Source organism: Rhopalosiphum maidis, chromosome 2 (assembly GCF_003676215.2).
Source record: "Rhopalosiphum maidis isolate BTI-1 chromosome 2, ASM367621v3, whole genome shotgun sequence".
Classification (NCBI taxonomy): domain Eukaryota; kingdom Metazoa; phylum Arthropoda; class Insecta; order Hemiptera; family Aphididae; genus Rhopalosiphum; species Rhopalosiphum maidis.
Genome location: NC_040878.1, coordinates 15006991 through 15030585, shown reverse-complemented (window position 1 = coordinate 15030585; position 23595 = coordinate 15006991). Strand labels below are relative to the sequence as shown.

At 28.1% G+C, this 23595-nt stretch overlaps 1 protein-coding gene across 2 annotated transcripts in view; it reads left to right on the top strand.

The window, feature by feature from the left end:
- Positions 1-459: 459 nt before the first annotated feature.
- LOC113554102 (melatonin receptor type 1A-like) overlaps positions 460-23595 on the top strand; it is a 99401-nt gene continuing 76265 nt past the window's right edge. For both annotated transcript variants that reach the window (XM_026957794.1, XM_026957793.1), the window contains exon 1: positions 460-652. The gene's annotated coding sequence lies outside the window, so the exon portion shown is untranslated. The remainder of the gene's footprint in view (positions 653-23595) is intronic.

Sequence of the window (23595 nt, the reverse complement as noted above, 5' to 3'; positions counted from 1 at the left end):
ACATGTATAGTCGTAATAAGAATATAATATTTGTATAGAATAACACATCGCCTATTCGTGAAAATGAGTGATTATAAGTTTAAAAGGGAGGGAAAATTCGATGACGAGGAACTGAATAATAATATTAAAATGTATTTCAAAACTGCAAAGACGAATACACTGGAGCTGCAATGCTGCATATATAAGGTATATATATAATAATATACATACGCGTATTGTTGTCGTCGTTCACCTATAGCCGAAGTACAGGTACCTGGTGGTGCAGTTTCAAGGGAGCCATTTACCCGCGCAAAAACAGACACTTTCGCACTGGTCGGCGGGGCGAGCGTGTGAGGAGGCGTCACACCACACGACTAGCCGGCGTGCGGCGGCGTCAGCGGCGGCGGGGTGGCTATGGTGGCTGTCCGCTTTTCACCCGCGTTCACTACCCCCGGGAAACAGTAGTGTAGCCGACCATACCACGAGCTGGACGTTCCGAGCGTGTACTATATTATAATATACATAGTGTGCGTGCACCGGCTTTGGATTTCGATCAGATTTTTTTTCCACTATCCACCCTCGTCAACACCTGTAGCACGGTACTATCTGCAGAGGTCCGCGATACATACGCATTTAAAAACATAACGTTATACACGCGGTCATCAGTGAATAGGTATGTATACATGGTGTGTAAATTATTATTTTTATCGTCATCGTTGGATTATTGTCATTATATTAACGTAGTTATACGTGGAGTTATCGAGTCTGTTAACAAAATATTAGTTGATTTAATTTTTGCGTTTTAATTCAATCATTGCGTTCTCATCACTTACTCATGGTCGTGTATGGGCTACTTGTTCATATAGTAATGATGATTACAAATTATACTGAAAATTAAATATATTTTTATATGTAGATATATTGATTAATTATTTTTAAATGCAGCGTACCTATTTAACAAAAAAAAAAAAAAAAAGGCTTTAAACGAAATTTAAACCCACCGTATTTCGTGCATATTTCTGCAACGGACAATAAAATTCCGTCTGCAAACGATGCGAGTCCTAAAGGATTCGCTCATTTGATAGTTGGAGAATGACACCTATAGAACGTTGAAATATTTTAAACGCGCTTCTACTGTTTTCGTTCGTCACCTGCTGTATATAATTTCGATTAAATTTTTCACTTGTTATATGTACCTACACACTATGCATGTAACTAGTATAACGCTAACGGCTATACACGAACGTGACTGGTAACTGTAATACACTTACGCCGAGAGCAGTTAAATAATATAACATAAATAGCAAGACAAAGCGATTTCCCGGCAATCCAGCAATTACAAATCGAAAGGAAATGGTGAGAGGGCGAGGGGCTGTAGCCAAAGGACGTTTGTAATACTGAATTAACAGAGTAAAACCGAGTAAATAGAAACAATTTTAGACTTTAGCGTTGGCTTTCTGTAAAATAAAATAACTCATGTTATGGTAATATTATATGATTCAATTATATACAAACGGGTAGGTACTTTATATGCTGTATATTTATGAATCGAAATGTTATTATATTAGATTTTATATACATGTTTGCTTATACCTACTTATTATGAAACCAATGTACCAATGTAACAATAGCTACAAATATATGGTAAATGGTAATTGAACTAACAATAATACATAGTTGACAAATAACGTATATTGTATATAATATATAAAGAGATAATAATTATGATGTTTATAACAGTATAAACTAATTTTAATTGATTTTTTTATTATAAAATTATAATAGTTTAGTTCAGTTATTGAAATTTAAAAATAATATTATTGTTGACTACCGAACAACTAAATCAATTAGATTTATTTTAATATATTTATAATGTTTTAATAATATCATTTATAGGACTTATATAAATATATGAATGTATATAATTATAATATATATTTAATAAAATAAATTAATAAGTGTTATCATATTTTCTATTTAAATATATATTATATTTAACAATATATAATTATAATAAATTATAAATTCATGTCATTACTCATTAATAGGTATTATGTACAATCAAATATTTCAAAAGAGTATTATTGAACAAGGTACATTAAAAGATCAACATTACATACGAATATACAATAGTATAATATTATGATATAAAGTAGAATAAGCTACTGCGATGGATAATAGGATAAATTATAAAATATTATACATTCAGAGGATATACACGCCCCACGGGGAAGCAGAAAATCAAATATCAGTAAAGGATGCTTTCGTCATCGTATATATGTACACAGTGAATATATTTTGTTATGTTGGTCATCACTCATCACTCATTGACCCATGTTTATATAGGATAGAAATCTCTCATTGTCTTTAAACGACAATTTTTATTAATTTTAAAAGGTAATATAATGTACATAAAATTGTAAGTACGTAGTATCTGCCCATTCATTTTAATTTGACTCTGCAAAAAGTTCTTTATTTATAAATAATTATAGTCTTATTTTAAACGTATGTTAACATAATTCAAAATTTAAAAGAAAATTGTTTGGTCATTTATGGAATTGGTATGCAAATGCGGAGATAATAAATAAGTAGTGCCACAGTGGCTTTATGCTTATAGTCAGTTTTTAATTTAATTGCGCTATATTTTATAATGAGGGTTACTTTGATTATTTTTTATGTACTTAAAATACGAAATCTAGATGACAATTTTTTTTGAGAGAGTTCGGGCATAATAATGTATTAATGTATAAACGTCTTTAGTCTCGATTCTTTTTACAGATTTATAAAATATGTACGTATAATATTATATGAATAAAAAAAAAAATACTATAGAAACTATACTAGAAAAAAAAAATAAGTTTTATGCCTGCTAGTATAAAATTTTAAGTTATTTTAAGTTATTACTATAGGTGTATATTATACCATATTGTATTGCATCAAGATGGGCAGATGATTTTTGAATTGTGTCCATGAGACAAAAGTTCTGGGAACATTAACGATAAGGTTTGAATTATAACATTTTATTACGTTATATTACGATAAAATTATTTTTATTATTATAGTCATTAAGTACTTTTTCTGTAAACGTTTAAAAGTGCTATAATTTCCAAAAAACCAACATTTTATTTTTAAACCGTTATGACGAAAACTGATTTGACAGATTTGTAAGACGAAATTAAAGCATCGACTTCAGTGGTATTAACCAAAAGTTCAAGCTTACTTCCTGTATGTATAATGATTATGATCATGTATTTATTTTTATTTACTAAACGAATATTTAAAGCAATTTATTTTACGTTTAAACGTTTTTTTTTTCATTATTATTAATTCGATATTTATGTGCGAAAATGCGGAATACCTTTCATATGTTTGTTTATTCAAAATGTAGGAAATTAGAAATAAATTGTAATTGAAAAATTCTCGACATTTTGAAAATATATATAGGTATTCATAATTTCTACCTGTACGTTTTAGAAAATTCATAAATTTATTTATAAACTTTATATTTTTATTGTAATGAATTTAATTTTCTTCATGTTATTTTTTAAAAATACTATCCAATTTTAGACGCTTTATGAAAAAATGCAGGGTTTATCTATTTTACAATAATAACATGTTGTTGTTAGTGATTAGTTTTCAAGTTTCAAATACCCAATAGGTGTGATATTAAGGTTTTTTTAAACTGTTCTGTGGATTGAAAATAAGATACAATGTTGTATTAAACACGTAATAAAAGGGAATTTTATAAGCTGATTAATTGTATTTTATTTTCATTACTATTATATTCAATGTTTGGAGTAGTTTAAGATATATTTTTGAACGGGTGTGTGTATGGTATACAAGGTAAAATAGTGTCAACAGTTGACAATGACATATAATTATTTTTCATGTATCCTTAGAGAATTTAAAAAATATCTACATTTACGAGGTATTTCACCAGATGTATACTATGAATTTTTTTTTATATTTAATATTTTTGGAAATGATCATCGCAGTAATCCTCATTACAGTAGTTTTATTTTATCTAAATTTATGTATATTTATCAAGAACTAATAGAGGTTATTAATGTAAATAAATAAAAATAAATAATTATCATTATAGTAGTAAAATAGATATGAATGTTTTAAATATTAGGCTAGATACAGGCATATGAGTGAATATAGCGTGTACACGCGAAGATAAACACAGTAAATATTCTATAGGTAAATGACGCACACTCAAATTTGACGAGACTAATTCAAAATATTTCGATGTTGATACAATCGAGTATTCTTTGGTAATTATATCTAGTAAAGCATCACTATTTTCATCTATCATGGTTCATTATAGTGAATAATGATTATATATAAATAAAGATTTCAATCAATCACAATATATATTCGATATAATGGATTAGATATTTAGGTAATACGGGTGAAAACGGTTAAATATACTATGCATAAATATTAAATTCAATATTAGGTAATCTATGTTGAAATGAATTAAATAATTTATAATAGGTAATGATATTATTAACCGAATTTTTTGAATTAAAAATGCATATAAAAGACATTGTGCTTGTATAAAAATATAATTCCATTTTAAAAAATGTACATGTTTTCACCGCATTCACTCGTTCAAGGATAAACTATAATTATGTAGGTATGGTAGATTATTCTTTGTACGTATAAAATATTAATCTATACAAAGAATTTTAATTGGTATTAATGTAGGTACAACCATATACCCTATATAAATCATTAAGTGAGACCATTTTAAACAAAATATTATAACCATTATATTTTTCTTAAAGAAACGAAAAAAAGGTTTCGAAAAACTACAGGATACAAGATAATATTATTATGTTTAGCGTTTGTCTCACTTTGCCTGTCTCAGAGTAAACTATCATAATTAACGTATTATCATGAATCATATTTTAATTTCAGTTCATCACTGTTTATTAAACTTTACACAATAATTGCTAATTAGGATCATAATATAATAATATATGTATATGTTTACACAAAAACAGTTAATTTTTATTCATTTTATATCGAACAACTATTGTAAGTTGTAATGTCTAGTTCATTACTAAAAGACTGGGATTTTTGAGAATTCGTTAGTCAAAAACACGTTAATAATACGACATTAAAAACGGATGTTCAATAAATGTAATAAATAAAATATGTTCTGGGAATCTGAGTTGCTTTTTAGCCTAAAAACCCGGAGGAAAAAAAAACATCATTAAACTGATATTATAGCTACGTTCAGTCTTAGTCATGGACCAGAATTTCAATAATAAAAAATATATATTAAACGATCATGCCCATTGTCACGCGTCGTCACCGCACGGTGGAATGCAATAAAAATTTGCAAATGCTATTTCGAACATAATATAATATAAGTGCATCGTGTATATTGTATAATGATGTAAACGCACGCAGTCTCTTTCGCAACTATATTATATGGCATACAGCTTAATTAATACTCTACAGGGAGTTTTGCTCGGATATCAAAACAGGGGTTTCTACTTAAATTCCTCAAAGTGGATAGGAAGTAAATTATAAAAAAACACCACGAGAAAATCAAACAGAATTATAATATTATGTTCATGCGTTTGTGAATTTTTTATTTCGCGTTTTACAGACAAATGACGTGATGACATACACACCTAATATTATTATAGCTTCGGGCGTACAAACCGCGAACACAATAAAAATTTCGTCGCTGTATTATTATATTACGTTATGTATAGGCGTACCATTGTATTTTACAGTTATTAATTACACCTTTAAGAGCAGTTCGCTTATTCCAAACAAATGTTGTCGATGAACAGTGTTGTCTATATGTTTTCATGTACGTAAAAACTATTATTATATTTTTAATGGCATTCATTTTAAACGATCGTGCCGAATTCGTTACTCGTTCTATACGACTTATCGAGAGTCCTTGAAGTCCGTATTTTTGTTCGTTTTCAAATAGTATACAAGCTATATGTATAGTCACGTTATAAAGTACATCCTTTACTTTAGCTAGCTAATTATATACGGAACAATATAAGTCATTGCCGTCGTATAAATTGGATTTTTACCGTATTATTTTGTAGTTAACCCAATCTGCGGACCGTTTGCCGAAACACCAAGCTACAGATTAAAACGGGGCCCGTGCCAACAACTGAACAGCGAACTCGATATCGTTGTACATACACAGACTTCTCGATCGCTTGGCTGACTCTGGGGTTAATACACTGGGAATATTATGTAAATACTCAGTGGTCGCCCAAATGACTTAAGACAAGACGTGTGGTCTCGATGTGGCGATAGAGTGAAAATGTAATAATATATAATATATTATTATGAAGTATCAATTATCAAAGGTTTTAAATTACCTTTAAAGTCTTGACCATATAATAACATCATTAATGTTATTCAGAAATTGTGCTATAAGAAATTAAAATATGTGCATGAAAAAAAAATCGAAATATATTAATTAAACCAGGTAAGTATACCAGGTGTAGATAATATGTATGTTCAAATATTAATATTTTAATTTGTTTAATTTTGTTATTATTTTCGTAAGAATAAGAGGTACAAAATGAATTATTTGTATTAGTATAAAGTTATGTTAACCGTTGAATGATCGGTCTTCGGTTGGTGAATGAATTGTGTTCCGTCAACAGTAGACCGACACAGTTTGCTGTCCACTTCAAAAAATATTAACACAAATGTAATTACCGTATAAAACAATATCACTAGGAATTTGAAATAATAATCGAACATAAACCGATGTGCCATTGAAAACATAATATTATCATTTACCCTTAACCCGATCTGTATGGAAACGGTAACAACAATAATTATGAGTAGGTATATGTGGATTTAAGGAAGTTACTATTGGATGACGTACGATAGTCTACGCCGCTGTACACAATTTTATTGTGGCGGCGTTATCGCGTTCATAATTAATTATTATTATTATAGTACCGACAAAACGATCAGAATTGAAACTCTGTCGTCGTACGGCTGCGTCACGCACGTCTCGATCGGAAACGTGTCCGTGGGCACCCTTGAGGGTTTCTCGGAAGAACTTATAAACGCGTTAGTGGTACAACGATAATAATATTCATAAACGCACGTCTATATGTATTAATTTATACACGGTGGTACCGAATTAAATAAAAAAGTCCCATTATTATTCTGTTATAATGTTATGAAACCAATAATATTTTGATAAAGGTTCGTAGTATATTCGATCGACTGATTATTGAACGGGGCTCGTCTACAAAAACTTTTTTACTGCTAGAAATGTTGTCAATTATTTCCACCGTTTATGTATTTAGTTAGGTAGCTTTTACCGACGTCCTTATGTTCGTGGGGTAATATAAATCTAAAGAAAATATCGCCATCTTGGAAAGTGCCAGCCGAATGAGATTTCACGTTCCCATAACGTAAAATGTTCGACTTTTACAGTTAACATCATTAATACACATTTTAAAATGTTTTATTATAAAAATCCTAAGCCGCGTATAATTATATAATACAAGACTGTATTCACCGGAGAAGTGCTGAAGCTCGGTCGATCCAACGCCACAATTACGCGTGGTCTTAATCCACTAGAATAATATATTATTATAGTACTTACCATATGTTATTGCATGGTGTTACACAATATTTAAATCGCGTTTAAACATTGTAATAGTGATTGAAATTTGCTTAAGCGTCGTAACTGATACTAATTTATATCCGCCTAGTGTACTGCATCAATATTTAGCTAGCCAAAGTGTAAACATAACGTGAAAAGTATTACGTACTCATGTATATGCAGGAGTGAGGGAAACTCATGATGATGTTTATCTCTTACCCCAATTTATCTACGAAACTTCGGTAACTTGACTCTTTTAACATAAATAAATTATACAAAATAATTAATGGATAATTATAAATTGTTTACGATATGTTGTGTGTATCATAATAAAATCATTAAAATTTGAAAGGTTGTCTATAACCATTTTCATTTTTATACTAAACCTTATTTTAAGTTTAACCATTCCCTCTTTTAAGGGATTTTTTAAAAATAATTGTCTGGCTCCTCATTGGAAATTCCAGTAAGTACTTACACCTATGTATACGTGACGATATAAATTCCAATATCTGCATACGTAATAAATGTTTTTTTTCTACTAATGAGTAAAATATGTTAATTATTTGGAGTGTAATGGTGGACGTGGTACACACTACATTATAATATTGATTTTTTGGGTGACCACAGAGGCATGGACTTTTGGTTTACTGAGTGATAACGGCCTCACTAAGTACCTTTTTGTATCTATTCGTATGTTAACCTGATCATCTTGGAAAGTTAAAATGGGTGCATACTAATTGCGTACCAAGGCAGATATCTAACGTACTTTTTTGAACGAATTTCGTTTCGGATGTAACCCGTGTTATTTTTTCGCTTACATTTAATTTCATTAGTGATTTCTAAAGCTATATTACCAAAAGCACATACAATTAAGAAATTTAAATTTGACTAATGATATACAATTTGATGTTTATTTAAAATTAAATATACAATAATAATACTACATAATATCATAGAAGTAATATATATAATATAGATATACATATTATCATATTTAATTTCATGTTTTTCGATTTTTGTTTTTTATTGGCTAATATTAACATTTACATAATCTTTAGTTGCTATTTCATTATTATTAATTGACTTATTGCACTTTGTACTATTTATAAATAATATTTTTTCTCTTATTAGTGTGTGGACTTTTTCTAGACTACTTATTCCTAATGTTATAGTATTGGTTTGCATATTCTTTAAATATTTTAAAAATACATAGAGTATATCAAGTATATGATTGATTGGGTGAGAATAATAAAAAAATCTGTTAAATTTTGAATGAAAAAATGCACAAGCATTGATGGTTCTTAATGAGCTTGAACTTTTTTCTACCTATAAATTTGAAGGAAATACTGTATTTTTATTAATATAGGTATATGTTTCCAATAAAAAATCATATTTCTATTAACGATTTTATATTATAAAGATGTCTCGCCTATGAACTATTATTTAATTACTGAGAGGGAAATCCATATATTTTATAATATTTTTAATAAACATAAAATCCATTATTAAAACTAGTTTCATACATGTTTATATAAAATATTAAACTAAGTATTTTTAGCTTGATGTTGCAATGCTAAATATTTTCACAAAAAATAATTATACATTTATAATATTTTAAATCAGTTTGGAAACCACTGAGAACCCATAAAAATATATGTTTAATAATTCAACTAGAGACGTAATTCGTGTTACCTTTATTTTAAGATAATAGTAGAACGAAATTCGAGGACTGTAACAGTATTATGCAATTCGTGTGTATACCTAATAATAATAATCACTTTTGCAACAACAAAAAAAATACATTAACATTTACTTGATATAAATTCAACCGTAGTGAATTGTATATTTTTTAAATATGTTAAAATCATACTTTACTATTATAGTCACTAAATAAATATTATATTGTATGTATGTTACATAAAATAAATAATATTTATAAAAATCGATTTATACAAAACATTCGCGTACTCGTTCGTACTTACCCACATTTTTACACGAACTCGGTATTCGTATATTTTGTACAGCTTACAAATAATTCGTAAAATGTGTTACTTTATTCAGTCTAGCAGTAGTTTTTAATTTGATAGAACTGTGCGAAAGAGTGTTTTAATCTACTACACCATGTATATGTTTGAAATTTGTTGAATATGCGATTCTTTGGGAAGTATACTGAGTATACTGTGGAAATATATTGTAAGAAAAAATCTAGTCGTTATTCATCTACTTTATTTTTAGTGAATTAGTCACTTATAACTCTTGTGAAAATGTCTTGTTGCCAATTAATATTTATACCATATCAATTATCGAACGAAAAGAATTAATAAGACCTTATCGTTGTGTTTCATTTTATATAAGCAATATTTAAATACACAATATTATAGACATAAACGTTTTATTTATAAATATTATGGTAAATTTATACAGTAAAAAAAAAAATCATTTTTTTGAATTAAATAAAACGATAAACCGACGTTCACTCGAACAATTTATTATAATATTATAACTATAGAAACAATACGTAGAAACTAAAAACAATAAAATACTACCAGTGCGAAATAGCGTAACAGAAAATTATTCTACCGATATTAATACGAACACATAAACAGTTCACGATAATATAATAGTTAATACTTGATAATAATAATTATATAGGACATAGTAACAGGTTATTATATTCAAATTACAAGGTGTTTTTTTTAAAGGTAAACCGTTATTTTCTAAAGAAGTTGCTACAGAAGTTTTTGGAAGTATTTTTTTATTTTTATATAATTTAAAGTCATTATACATACAATTATTTATACTTTTTTCGTAATAATTTTTTTTTAGGTCTTATTTTTTTAATAGCCCTGTTTATATTTTAATTTTTATACTTCAAATTTGTGAATTTTCTACGAATTTCAATCAATTAAATTCAAATAATGAACGAGTAGTCAATTGTATAGCTGTATTTATTAGAAATATTTAAACTCATATGAGCGTGGAACAGAGGTTGCAGAGAAGTAAACCGCACAATGTTGGTCCATTTCTCCGATCATCTGAACTGTAAATACCTACTTATTTTTTGAGAAAAACCGTGTATGTTTCTAATTTAGTGTTCTAATGTAAAAGAACCGATATCGGTATCATCGAATTAATGCGTTAGAAGTATGTTCAGACACGTTGTCCGCATATAGCGAGTGATTGCGACCAACGGTATCAGTGGCGTGCTCACGGGGGTAAAAGTGTGTCATGTCATTCCGTAGGGTCTTATGTTTGTCAATTGATTTCTCATAATTTCTCATTAAAATAAAAATTCATATTTTTTTTTATCTTTTTTTCAGTGTGATTTTTAATTTTTTTTTTTTGTAATAACTTGGTTGAGAACAGTTAAAATTTCATATCCCACTCAACTTTTTTTAAACCAGGATGGCGAGCACCACTTGTCGCGTGCGATATCCGCTTTCGGGAAACGGCCACAGCGTTGACGATATATAGTGCATAATATTATAATATATTATAGTATACAGCTACGGTGACGACATTATTATTCGTTGGCGTCGACGCACAATAAATTCGCGTTAATCCGACCGGACAAACATGAACGTTACGCGAGACACAATAATACAATAATATGCGCGTCGCTGTGTGAAAACCGCAGCAGAAAACCGATCTGGTGAGCTATCAACCGGACGCGCATAGTATTATAATAATAATATAGTATAATACACGCCCGGTCGAGCGTTTAATCGGACAGATGTTCGCGTGATTTTCCTCATCGCGCCCGTCGGCGGATTCTGTAGACAAATCCGTCTACACGGCGATACCGCCGCTGTATAATAATATAATACACGCATAATGCGTAATAATATATTGGACACAATATGTTTTCAGGCCGTTCGAATCGTTCGATGTTGTGATTTACGCGTATATACAGTGCATGAACTGTACCGTAGGTATTTCATTCTTCTGTACGGTTAGAGTTTTCTCCACCCCCCTCCCCCCTCAACTCAATCAATATAATATAAATCGATTACATGTCGATATGGTTATACATATATTGTCTTCAAATGACGTCTGGATTACAATTAAACGTACCGATTTGTTTCTTTCACTAAATTTGTCCCGCGACTATATGGGCAATGGCATGTAATGTATATTATACTGATGACGTGTCACTGCCATTAACGTAGTTATCTATTATTTTAATAGGCATTTTTTTTTATATACTTCTTACGTGCGTAATATACCCTAATGTCGATTTTTTTTATTTGCACTCGAATATTCTGTGTTTTCCGATTAATTATATTATATTAAAAATATCAATTCGATTAGAAAAGGCTATACGCGAGTATATCTGAACACAACTTAAAAAATGACTACTATTTATAAAGTCTTCAAACTACTAAACAAAATACATCCTACAAACGATCATAAAATAATTTAAATACCCTAATTTATAGCTGATAAATATACTTCGAGTAAAGAAATACGCATTAGCATGCTAAGTATAATATATTAGAATAATGCACGCGTATACATGTACGCAATTATTATGTTATACATATAAGTATAGATAATATACATGATTATATTTTCATATACGCACGTTTATGAGCGATATTATATATATATATATAAGTAACGTGCTATGAAAAGTTTATGCGCTTTATCGGAAATCAATATTTCGACGTTCGAATATATATTATAAGCATGCGCGGAATATTTTTTTTATGAGTTTCTTATTATGCAAATACAAAGTGCTTTAGCTATGACGTTTATTTGTTTTATTTTTTTACTTCTCGTTAATATATGATACTCCTTTAGTTTTCAGCGTAAAGCTACAGGTTACAGGTAAATAATATATACACATTCCGAACTAAACGTAAGACGTCAAAATCCAACTTAGTGGTCAGTGGTCAGGGGTTTTCACTAATAACAACAATAAGGTTTGGCACTCACATCGGGTTGTAAGAACGGGATTGTTCCTGAAAGTATAAAATACTTAATACTTTAATTGTTATGTAATTTTTTTTATTTTAACAATAGGAAAACACGTTAAAATTTTAAGTTGAAATTAAATTTAAAAAATGTTCTGTTGTAGTAAAGGAATAATCACTAAACGAATTAAATTTGAATTGTTACAATATTATGCTATTATGTCGTTTAATAGTATCGATAGATAGATAACCGGCAAATAATTTGAAGACATTTACTAATTATATAACATTTAATTATAGTTATGTATTGAAGTACCTACTATATGGATATAATTTTTAAATGTAATTATATTGCTTTGTTCGATAATTTTATTATAGGTATTGTAATTTATTTAATATTTTCTTATTGATTATAAACGATTTATTGTTGAACTAATAACTTCGGCTAAGTTTTAATCATTTCGTGGAAAAACATATATCTAGGTGCACCAAATCAGAACAGTGGAATAACGAAATACAATTTATCCAACTTACAAGTCATATTTGTACTCTCATGTACATTTTAGATCACAATAAATGTAATTTTAATTAAAGTAATTACAAGTTTCTACATAATGTCACTATTTTACTCATAGAGTTCAATAGATACAAATAAAAACTATTTACTGAAAAAGCTAATTTTATATATAACTGCATTTAAATATTAAATACAAACTTACAGTATGTACACATGATATTATAATATATAATTTAAATATGTGTAACCAAATGTTAGTCAAAACACGGGAATTTTAAAACTTCAGTTGAAGTATAATAAAATAATATTCAATTTGATAGCCAATTTGCACCGATAATTAATGATAACAAATAATAATAACTTATTGATTACCACTACGCAAATGGCGGTTAGTACCAATAATCAATATTTATCAGCGTACATGCATTATAAATAATAGCTATCCAGGTGTGTTATGAGTCTGTGGTTTTATCATATTTTTATACTGGTCTTTGGTGTACGCACGGTTTACCTTGAATCATTACTGTGTAAGGATATAATACAAATAAAAAAATTAAATTAAATTAATTATATTACCACTTGCTTAATTTCATAAAAACCGGCGCAGTTTACAATATAGTGGAATGAAATAAAAATATTGGATTATAGTCCCGAATCATTATTATTATTTTTTACGTTATGATATTCATGATTAAATTTGTTATACAATTAACAATTTAAACGACGACAAAGTATAAGTGGGCTAATTGTTTCTCTGCTACTTTTATACTTAATACTAAGTAATATCCATCATTGGCCTGTTGCAAAAAATCAATCATACGAGTTTATATATATATTTGCTGTTGTATTGAATTAGCTTTTATATTTTTACTCGTTGATATAGAAATATTTTTTATAAAACAACAATGGCTATTTTATATGAATAAATGAAAATCAACTGAGTTCGGTATTGAAATTTATAGTTATATCGTTATTAGTGAATAGTAAGTTCGTTATTGCAGTCGAAAAAAAAATTCTTTTATTGATGACTTCAGATTCGGCTATCACTAATCAGAACCACAAATTGTTGGCATGCAGTGACTCGTTATCATTATTGAAAGTTGTAATAATTATAATATCTTGCCTGCAAAGACTAATTATCGTAAAAGCAAAATATAATAAAAAAAGAAGTTAACATATTTTTTTTTTTTTTGAAGATAATTACGATTTATGAGTTTGAAATATAATAAATATAAATTTAAAAAAAAACGCTTACAATTTAAATAATGCTAATCTACATCTATAATTATTATATATTATCAAACCATCTATATAATATTTATGAGAATTGCAGTAGATTATTGATTATTAGATTATATACCTACTAAATACAATTTTTTAAAAAATTCTCCTTCAATAGATAAAAAAACAACGTTGAATATTTTAATAGATATTTTTGTAATATATTTATGTATACGATGCAATCGTTGTACATAATATTTATGATATTTTTTTCAATTACTTTGAACGATTACACTGAAATCTTAACGTTCGCTTTAAATTCAATATAAATGTTTTTAAAGATATTATATTTATAAGATCAAACACATTTTTTTTATTCTAATCGAATTTTTAATGCTTCAGAATCTATAAGACTGCTAGTCTACAAAACATATTTATTGAATATTTATGATTTATGATTCAATATCTTATAACCAGTAGTATGTTTCCGTAAATTTATAACTCAATGCCCATATACATTTACTGCATAATGATTATTATCGTCATTCGACTCACCAAGTTCAAAACTGAATTTTCCACTCAAAGAAATAGCAGCTACACATACATAGGTATACCTGTGACTTCGTGAATATTTGTATCAAGTACGACGGGGTAAATCAAAAATATAAATAATCGATTCCACCTAACTGACGATTGTTTTTGTTAGGTACGTCGACACGTCGCTGCAACGTGATAAATGTTTTCACAGTCAATCTCTCTCAAATCTATATACCATATATATATATAATATATACACCCACACATATACACAAGACGAGAATATAACGTATATACGACTGCCACAGGCTTTCATTAAAGTAAATCGAATTTGTTAGATCCATCGAGTTTCCATTTTTCCGTCCTTTATAAAATCGCGAACGATGAACTGCACGAACACCACCGTCACACAACATTCATCAAACTTGACGGCGGACAGCGTCCGCCGGTCGGTTACGTGACCGAAAAATCGTGGCGGAAATCAATGCTGAACCGGGGTGGTTGCATTATTATGTGCGTATAATCGATTTGAACGGACTTTTTGCAGCCTTGGCAGTAAACTGATTTTGTGCCGGCGTATATTATTTATACATATTATATAATATATAGTAAACGATACTTGAAGTTTCGCGTGTACAATATTTGCGAAAAAAATGTTCGTAAGTTTGCGGTGAAAGTCCGTAGCAAAATATCACGTTTGTCATTAATCATACATTTCGGGTAATGTGTGCAAATTGAGCATAATGTACGTCTAACTAATAGTGTCAAACGTACGTTTATACTAATATATGAATTTGTCCGTATCTTTGTACCAGTGTAACCTTTACAATTATTCTAAACTGACGTTTTAAAAAACATTTGATTTTTAATAGTTCGCGCAAGAGTATAAGGAAATATTTTGTAAAATTTAAACAATAATTTAAAAAAAAAAATTATATATTTTTCTAATAGATTTTCATATTTTTAATGATATTTTTGAGATAATGTTTGTCTGTTTAATACATGGATGAAGAAGGTAACTTTATTTTGCGGATTCATACTATAATACGCTGTGCTGTATGCCAATATAGGACATGACGAGTCATGCTTATCGATGACAACTGTTCGTCGTCACTCGATGCTCGTCATTTGTCACTCGTCACAAAATCCGCTGCTTATGGCTATTAACATTGCTTTCAATAATAATAACTCAATATAAAACGGTAAAAATATTTATTATTTGTCATTTACAGATTTTTATTTTAAGCTTCTATGTGTATAATAATATTGAAATGATGAGACATGATGCTTCAAAAAGGGATAATCTCGTTTTAAACGGAACGAATAGTCATTTTAATGTAATATATTATACCGTTCCAAAATAGAATACATCAAGCAGCGGACTGGTTTCCGTCTAGCGGCACGCATCTCTCATATAACGGCATAGGCAGTGACATAGCGTAATCACCATATCGCCTATATAGCCATATAGGTATATAAAGCTTACGATAAAAGAAAGAATTGTTGAAAGCTTGAATAACATGTTTTCGAAATCGAAAAAATAACACAAAAACGCTAATCGAACAAAACAAAATAAATCACTATAGAAAAAAATGTCCTTCTAAATTTGTTCAATCAATAAAATATTGCAAGTTTATGTGGTTCGCTTAAACGAAACATCATTGTAAACCGATAAATTATTAGATATTTATATGATTTATTAGTGTTGTACAAACCAAACTAGGTCACTTTAATTTTCTGTGTCCGTTTGATTTTTCAGTATAGTCGCTAGAAGGGTATCAATTATATTATAAAAGTTATAAGGTCATCCTTATATCGTATCAATATAAAGTTTTTCATGACAGAATAGATTTGATTTAATCCAGAAAAAATATATTTTTAAGTTTTTTTTATTTGATACGAAATATCAATACGACCAAATGATTACGTCGTGATGAATCATTCAGTATACAACATTATTAAAACATTTGTCTTAAGAAATAAGTGATTTTTTAATTAATGCACAAATATATAATTACATATTTCTAAACCAATAAAATGTTACGCACATAGGTATAAAGATCTTTTTAGTATAATGATATTATTAACAAATCGTTTCTATTTTACACTAATGAAAAATAATTTTACTTGATTGAACAGTACTATAGTTCGTAAGTCGTAACTTATATACTTAAACTAAGAATAATATCTTAAAATAATAAAATAATAAATTATTATAGTCGACATAATTTATTATTATGATAATGTAGTTTTTTAAAATTTTTTTGGTATACTTATAACTCATGTACAAATTTATAATGTATAACCATAAGCACTAGTTTTACGATGTGTCTACTAATAAATAAATAATACAATTATTATTATCATAGAAAATGAGAAATTTAAAAAATGGTGCTAAGCTAATGTAATTCAGAAAAAAAGGTCTTGGTGAAAATATTATTAATATATTAGTTTAATATTTTAAATTATTTTTTGAAGTAAAAATAAAAATCAATCATTATTATATTAATAATTAATTCAAGGTCGTAATTTTATAATTTTACCTGCTTTCATTTGTCCTTTTAATTTAATGCATTTATGACAATAATATTATAATGTCGAGGATATTTTTAACCTAACCTTTTTAATACCTAACAGTGATGTTAATCACATTTTTATTACTTTTTAAAACATCTCTTGGGAAATATAACTAAGAAAGGTTATACCATAAGAAATTAATATTATTTATATCGTACAATGCAAATGCTTGTTTAATTTTACTTTGCAGTTATCAATAATAAATAATAATAAGATCATAAGAATCATACGTTTTACACAAAATTATGAATTTTACAATCAATATCTTTAATCAGTTTTTGAATTTTTTTATTAATAATTCATATTAAATAGATACAATAGACATTTTTAAAGTGTGTACTAAAATACCTGTTGTATTGGGATTATAACGGTCTGTAAAATAATATATTACGTTCACTGTTAAATTAAAAAAAATATATATATATATATATTTATTAATGTTGTCAAATTGGTATATCCTGTATAACAATTTAGTATGTGTTTGGTACTAATGATAATAAATTACAACATAATATAGATATAATAGTGAAAACAGGTATATTATTTTATATTTTTAATGTAGAATACTAAAAGGAATGTTACGAGTATGTGATGAGTTTTGTAAAATATTACATTTAATGTAAAACGAATTTGTTTAATCTCAATATGTACCTAACTAATCAGATCAGGTTAGGTTAGGTAGATTTATTTATTTATAGTAGATAGCTAAAATGTTAAGATAACGTTTACATATTTTTTTATAACTTTCATATCAGCAGATATCAACATAACAAAAACGCTTAATTTAAGTGGGATTAGAGTATTGATTATCAGTTACCAAACACACAGATTCCTGAGAATGTGTATGTTAATTGTATGTTAAATTATGCACAGTTTTAATGAAAACAACTATTATAATATTAATTTACCTATCTGATATTTTATTTTAAGATTTACTAATCCAAACCAAATAATTTTCTTATAGGAATGGATTAAAATAATAGTGGAAATTTATTATACGAAAGTTGAAGATTATTAATAATTAGTCACGTTGTATCTTATTTATAAATTGTGGTGCAGTAAAAAGTTCTTACTTTAAAGTTCTACAAAACTTCAATACGGAAATGTCAAAAGATACTCTATATACAGATTATTAATATAATGTTATCGTTTATCATGTTATTTTAATTACGCGTTTACTTTTTTTTATTATTCAAGATACCTAATAATAATGAATTTTTTTTATTTATACAACGTATTTATTATTATGTTATAGTCAGTTGATATCGAGTAGTATTTGTTTTTGTATTAAGATTTTGTGAATTTAATTATAATAATATGTTGTTTTATTAAAATCGGTTCATCGTGATAGCTAAATGGCTTAAGTACAATAACGTGTAATTTAATTTACATAATGCCGGTCATATAACTTTGAACTTTCAAATAGCTTAAATAGTTAAATCTTTATATAATCTTTATACAAAGGGATTATGGATATAGAAATTTCTGTACTGACATTTTACATTGTAACTTCTTCAGTCGCTTGATCTAAGTTTCTATTATATTAATGGAATAAGAATGTACTTATTAACTAATAGGCGCAGTAAATTTACATTTTATGTGCAAATGACGTACATATTATAATATAAATGTTGCAATTTCTGTTTGATGCTGTAAATTAAATTATATTATCCTTTAGAATTCGATACTTGAGAGTATTATTATCAAATGATATAATGTAATGATATTTTATTGAAATTAACTGAAATTGTAATATGTCTGAAAATATTAAATATTGGGTTGAGTCGTAACGTTAAGTTAAAATTATTCATATTAATTTTATATAGATGCAAAAGAAAAATTGAAAAAAAATAAAAATAAATCTTTTTTAAAAATTAAATAAACATCCACGACAGCAATAGTCATTGGAGATAATAGAAAAGTACAGAGATAAGCTTAAAATTAAAATTGCAGATAAATTATTGTTTTATATTTCTTGGTAGATATAGGCATTTTCATAAATATGAGTAGTTAGATTGTATAGTGGTGGGGTCAGAGATGAGGACTATTTAGAGCTAAGTAAAATAAGAGAGGGTTGATTCACGTTATTGTATTATATTGTTATAAAAATATACTATTATAACCATCATTGACCACCACCAACCAATGAAAATTAGTTTTTACTTAAGCTTTGTTTTCGTATAGACTACGAGTATTCATATCTCATAATGCAATATATTGTACTTGTTACTTATAATTATATACCATGGAATACATATCAAGTTCCAACGATGAATAATTCATAGCTCGAATACAACGATATTGTAATAATTATAATAATTCTCCGTGCAATATGATACAGAGAAGAATTAGTTACTGATAAATAGATTATTTTGTTTAAACGTTAATTTGTTACTAGTACAATAGTATATTTTCAGTTGTTTGATGGGCTTATATTTTCGGAAATCAATTGTTTTTTTATTCTTTAAATTAAAAGATTAATAGTCAAAAAAATAATTTATAGTTTATAATCAAAAGATTGATTTTGTCTAAAGCTGGTTTCGCGTAAAATTTCATGTTTTTCCTTAGCTTTTTGTTTATTTTTTTTCGATTATTTAAAAAATTCAGTAAGTTCAATTTACTACTAGAAACCACCTTAAAAATTGGAAATCAAACCATTTTTTCATCTACTTACCGCGTGCACAGATAAAAAAAAACATCATTGTAAAATATTTATTGTTCCACTCATAATCTAAAACGAAATAATATTATAGATATTTTATAACAATAAATTTTTTGATGCATTAAAAATAATAATATATATATATATATATATGATTATTGTAACCGTGTATACAGTTTACAATTAATACGGGCACTCAATAAGCTCATACGCACGCTTAAAATAAAAAAAATACTAGTAACATACATTAATATTAATATACAAAATAATATAATAATTTAATAATTGTTACAACGAGTAAATTAAATTATTTGTTCTATTTTAATTCGTTTATCTATTATAATAATATTATGTATATAATATGTCGCTTAATTAACAACATATAACGTAGGTACATATTATTATTGTATTCAAGAGACTGTATAATAGGAACAAAACTAATATAATATAATAAATATACTTAAGTGAGTTTCTACTAATATGACAGTACTTGAATAGTTGAATAGCATGAATGACTTAAAAGTCACAGAAAAATAATTAAATTTGAAAGTGGTAGTACCGTCGAAACGAAACTCAGATTATACCAGCTGCTTAAAGTCGATGTCTTCATATTTTGCAGTATTTATCGATAAAGCGTGTAATACCTACGTATTATTTTATGTTTAGCGTGTAATTGATTATGTGGAACAAGAAATTAAGCATGAATGTATGTAAAATATATAATTATACCATATTATAACTTTTATGAATTAACTTGATCCGCCGTAACGCGTTTGGAAAAAGTGTATATTGACCGAACAATTTGAACAGCTATTTTTCTCTATGATAAAGGCTCATAAGGATCCTTGTTATTTTTTTTATGTATATTATAGGAAAGTTGTCTTATCGTTTTATTTTTGTCGTTCCGAAGAGTCGAGACTCATTCGAATCAATTCGTCTCGGTTATATTCCCTCGGTAATCCATTTCGTCTCCGCGTACACATATCACATATATATATATATATATGTATGTATATGGACGTCATTATTGTTATTATTTTTTATTATTATTATTATTACTACGTAGTTCTTTGTGAAAGTCATAAAAAAAAAATCGAATAAAATTACTGCACCGAACGTCCAACGGCTTTATGTTGTTCCGATATAAGCAAACAGTAGCAGAGTTGTGTAATGACCGAGTGCGTATAAATATAATATAATATATATATATATATATATATATATGTATAAACAAGTAGGTATAAAATAAAATAAATGTTTATTATATCGTCGTATATACGGATGGGCATCCGGGAAAAAAATGACATGGGCGGCGGGCCTGGTCGAAACGTGTGTGTACCTATAAAACGTGCGTGCCGTCGTTCAATTAAGTCAATAATTTATGAGTCCGCATAGGTTGTGCGGAGCGGCATACACCGTGTATAATAAAAAAACATTTCCCACCGGGCGCCGCCGCGGCCGTTATCGATGATTTTTTTGCAAACGCGGTAAAACAGGTCGGGAGAACGGACAATGTAAAAATGTTATCACGATATCCATAATCCATACATTATCATTATGTCGAGAAATAAAAATAGAACCGCACGGACCGCGCGAGCGATGATCGATTTGCGGACGGCGTCTTGGCTTATATTCATTTTCGTGCACCGTCCTGACACGCGATGTATATAGACGTTTTCCCGGCAGTCGCCGAATATTTTATATTTTTACTCGCACTGGCCGCACTCCACATTTGTCCGAATTGCCGTGCCGATGAATTGGCAACGATTTATCGGTCCGGAAAAATGTCCTCATTTCATGCACGACGGTTATATGTGCTATATATGTGTGATGTATATTGGATATGTACTTAAAATTATTTTCATGATATCAAACTCTTATTGACCGATTGACGACGGGCGTAATACGCATTGTTGCTTGTTTACTTTGACATCGCGAAATCGGATATTTGAAGTACATAAATAGATACTGTAACGCCGTCAATAAAAGCGATACGAAAGTTCACAGGTCATATTATTTCGTGTAAACACCTAAGACTAGGATAATATAATGTAAAACACGAAAACGCGTCAGAAAACTTTTAGACTACCTAGCGATACGTCAAACCATCTCCGAAGACTGATCCGTCCAACAACCGACAGTGGATTCGAGCACCGTATTCTCTATAGTCATATTATATTTACGTTACCATAGCAACCGAAAAAAAATGGACCCGCTAAATCAAGATTTTTGCAATTCGACTTTTCACAAGTTAACTCCTATACTTACCATGGAAGCATCGCTTGTATTATATTATATACTATAGTTATTCTCGTGCACTTTGTTGCCCGCACAAAATATATAAAAGTTAAATTTGGTTGCCTAATACTAAGATTTAGCTTAACGAATGTGGATAAATAATATTTTTGGTTTCTAATTTAGTGTAAAAATTCTATTTTCGACTATCAATTTTTAAAAATTATTTTTCACTCAGTTGATCGGTGTTAGACTAAATATTTTTTTAAAAGTATTATTCAAAGTTTCTAACTATTGATTTACTAATATTTCTTTGTAAACTATATTATTCGTTTTTATGATCACATGTATAGATGTATAAATTGTTTTCTGAGCTCATACGGCAGCAAACAATTTCTGTACTATATTATAATATATATAGTTATTCTCGTACGCTTTGTCGTCCATCAAAATTACACCTTATGTATGGTCCAAACTTATTTTACCATGTTATTTTTACTCGTCGTTCATAGAAGATAAGATATTCCTGTTATACCATTTTGTGCATATTTTCCGATTATTTTGTAAATTAATGACTCGATTTTTAATTAAATTATAATATAATTTAAAATGGGCTTTTACCCTTCTCCTCTGCCCGAAGGAACGCACGGCGCTACATCGTTGGATTTCGGATTTTTATCGGATTCCATGGAAAATTGTTAATTTGTTTAATATATTGTTATAATGATTTTTTTTTACATTAATGTAAAAATTAACCTAATAAAATATTGACAATTTCTGTAATTGTATTAAGCTCGACTTTATTATTCATATTTTATCGTTCGATATTTGGTGGATGGGGGGGAGTTTAGTCCTTGAAACTATGCCTATATCTTCTCTGTAGTGTATTTTTTCATTTAAAAAAACCACACAACACGATAACACCACATGTGTTATTTAAAATATATTTATATTTATGTCAGCATTTCCTAGAACCCGATTGCAGTGCAATCTACCAGGTTTGACTGTAAATCTATGCAGTGCAGAAATTCAAACACACAGTCTCATCAAAATCAGTTCAGCTGTTTAAACGGAATTCAGTGGCATACACACGTACAGAAGAATTATATAATATATTAAGTTATGCATTTTTTTTCAATTAGAATTTTGAAATCATATTTTTTATGATCCAATATATATTCTGTGCAGTAGAGAAAATATCAAGTAGTTCGGTAAGTTAATTACCGATTCATTTTTTTTGTGTACGTCACGCGTCGGACGTATACCATGGTCCATGATCATTAAAATATTAAGGTCTCCACGAGTTTATCGATCAACTCGCCTACATACC